The sequence below is a fragment of the Mandrillus leucophaeus genome, unplaced genomic scaffold, assembly GCF_000951045.1.
Source record: "Mandrillus leucophaeus isolate KB7577 unplaced genomic scaffold, Mleu.le_1.0 Scaffold401, whole genome shotgun sequence".
Classification (NCBI taxonomy): Eukaryota; Metazoa; Chordata; class Mammalia; order Primates; family Cercopithecidae; genus Mandrillus; species Mandrillus leucophaeus.
In genome coordinates, this window is record NW_012104266.1 from 1,076,466 (window position 1) to 1,079,573 (window position 3,108).

Consider the following 3,108-nt stretch of genomic DNA (forward strand, 5'->3'; position numbering starts at 1 on the left):
GAAGGGAAGGGAAGGGAAGGGAAGGGAAGGGAAGGGGAGGGAGAAAAGGAAAGAAGAGAAAAGGAAGAAAAGAAAAGAAAAGGAAACTGGAGGACTCAATAGAAATAGAATAAGCTGCCTAAAGAAAACTAAGGGTCACGTGGGTGCTAGTGCCACAGAGCAAAAGAAAATTCTTCCTAATCTGGCATTTGAGGGCCTGCAGCCTAAAGGCAGCTTCCCTAACCCAAGTCTAAAAGAGAAAGTCGCTAGTCACAAGCCCTGACCAGTTACACAGATGTCTTAGTTAGACTCCCTATCCAGGGGAAAATCTCAGTGAAAAATGGATCTGCATATATAAAGTAGAGAAACCTGTATCAACTACCTATTGTTTCATTTTTAAATATGAAGAAACAATCAAAGACTACCAGAAATATGAAGAAAAATAGCATATAAAAAGAAACGCCAAGATAAACAAGCAGAATTAACCTAGAGGGAACAGAGATACTTCAGAGTAGATTGTAAGGATCTACTAAGATCAAAGGAGGGGGAAAAGTCCACACCTAGACACTATATCATTTTACACTATCAGGAATAAAAAGAAAATTGTAACTGCTCCCAGAAAGGAAAAGTAGGTTACTCGTAAAGAAACAAAAAGCAGATTTCTCATTAACAACACCGGATGCGAGACCACTTTACAATTCCGAGGGAAAATTACTCTGAAGTTAGAATTAAAAACCCATCCAAAGCCAGGCACGGTGGCTCACGCCTGTAATCCCAGAATTTTGGGAGGCTGAGGCAGGGGGATCATGAGGTCAAGAGCTCAAGACCATCCTGGCCAACATGGTGAAACCCCGTCTCCACTAAAAATACAAAAATTAGCTGGGCGTGGTGGTGCACGCCTGTAGTCCCAGATACTCAGGAGGCCGAGGCAGGAGAATCACTTGAACCTGGGAAGCGATGTTGCCGTGAGCAGAGATAGCGCCATTGCACTCCAGCCTGGCAACAGAGCGAGACTCCATCTCAAAAAAATAAATAAATAAAAACTAAAAAACCCAGTCAAATCATCACAAGCATGTACTCTAACAAAACCTGGGTAAATGCAAGAAAGAAAAAAACATGGGAAGCAAGAAATAGTAGATAACTCGTAAATCCAATGAGAGAAAAGCTATAAGGTTAAAAATTATAAAGTAGGTCTGAAAAGCGATCAGTCCAATTTAGAATAAGAAACCAGTGCTACAGATCTGAATAGACATTTCTCAAAAGAAGACACACAAATGGCCAACAGGTATATGAAAAAATCCTCAACATCACTACTTATCAGGGAAATGCAAATCAAAGTCACAGTGAGATATCATCTCAGCTAGAATGACTATCACCAAAAAGACAAAAAATAGCAAATGCTGGTGAAAATGCAAAGAAAAGATAACTCTTATACACTGTCAGTGGGAATGCTAACTAGTGTAGCCATTATGGAAAACAGTATGGAAGTTTCTCAAAAAAACAGGAATAAAACTATCATACAACCCTGCAATTCCACTACTGGGTATCAAAAGGAAAGGAACTCATATATATCAAAGGCATATGTGCACCCCCATATTTATTGCAGCACTATTCACAATGACCAAGATACGGAATCAACTTGTGTCCATCAACAGATGAATGGCAGATGAATGGATAAATAAAATGTATAGATACACAATGGAATACTATCTATCCCTAAAAAAAGAATGAAATCCTGTCATTTGCAGCAACATGGATGGAACTGGAGGAATACATTATATTGAGTGATATAAGTCAGGCACAGAAAGACAAATATCACATGTTCTCATTCATATTTGGGAGCTAGAAAAATTTATGTCATGGTGATAGAGAGTAGACTGATAGTTACCAGAGACTGGGAAGTGTATGGGGGGAATGAAGAGAGACTAGTGAATGGGTACAAACACTGTTAGAAGGAGTAAGTGCTAGTGTTCCATAGCATAGTAGGGTGACTATGGTTAATAATACATTGCATATTTCAAAATAGCTAGAAGAGAAGATTTGAAATGTTCCCAACACAAAGAAATGATAAATGTTCAGGGTGACAGATATCCTGAATATCCTGATTTGATCATTATACATTGTATGCATGTGTCAAAATATCAAATGTACCCCCAAAATATGTACAAATATTATGTATCAATTAAAAAAGAAACCAGTGCTATAGAAAGAATGTCTTCAAGAAGAATGAAATAAGCCAGGTGCAGTGGCTCATGCCTGTAATCCCAGCACTTTGGGAGGCTGAGGCAGGAGGATCACTTGAGCTCAGGAGTTCAAGACCAGCCTAGGCAATATAGTAAGACCCCCTTTCAATTAAAAAAAAAAAAGAAGAAGAAGAATGAAATAGATTCCAATCAATGAGTAGACTGAGTAAGGAGCTGGAAAATATTAATGGTCTGAAGAAGTCAACTGGGCATGGTAGCTCATGCCTGTAATCTCAGTACTTTGGGAAGCCGAGGTGAGAGGATCACTTGAGCCAGGAGTTCAAGACAAGTCTGGGCAACATAGTGAGACCCTGTCTCTACCAAAAAAAAAAAAAGAAAGAAAGAAATTAGCTGAGTGCTGTGGCATGTGCCTGTAGTCCCAGCTAACCAGGAGGCTGAGGGGGGAGGATCACTTGAGCCCGACAGGTGGAGGCTGTAGTGAGCCATGATCGTGCTACTGCACTCCAGCCTGGGTGACAGAGTGAGATCCTGTATCAAACAAAAGAAGAAGAAGAAGAAGAAGAAGAAGAAGAAGAAGAAGAAGAAGAAGAAGAAGAAGAAGAAGAAGAAGAAGTAGTAGTAGTCATGTCTCTTTTCTCAAAAAGAAAATACAAAAAGCAATTAGAAACTCCAGGAAAAACAAATAAATAAAAACTATACAAGAAAATAATGACAGAAATATGAAACAAAATTTCCATTCTTGATAATATGATGGATTAGGATCTGCACCAACCCTCTCACAGAAAATCACTTAAGAGACTGGATAAAGCATACAATATCTTATTTAAAAACATCAAAGGACTGGTAAGATGATAAAGAATTATCGAGATAAAAGGGAATTCATACAGACATGTGGTATACTGAAGCTGCTTTTGGCATGAGAATA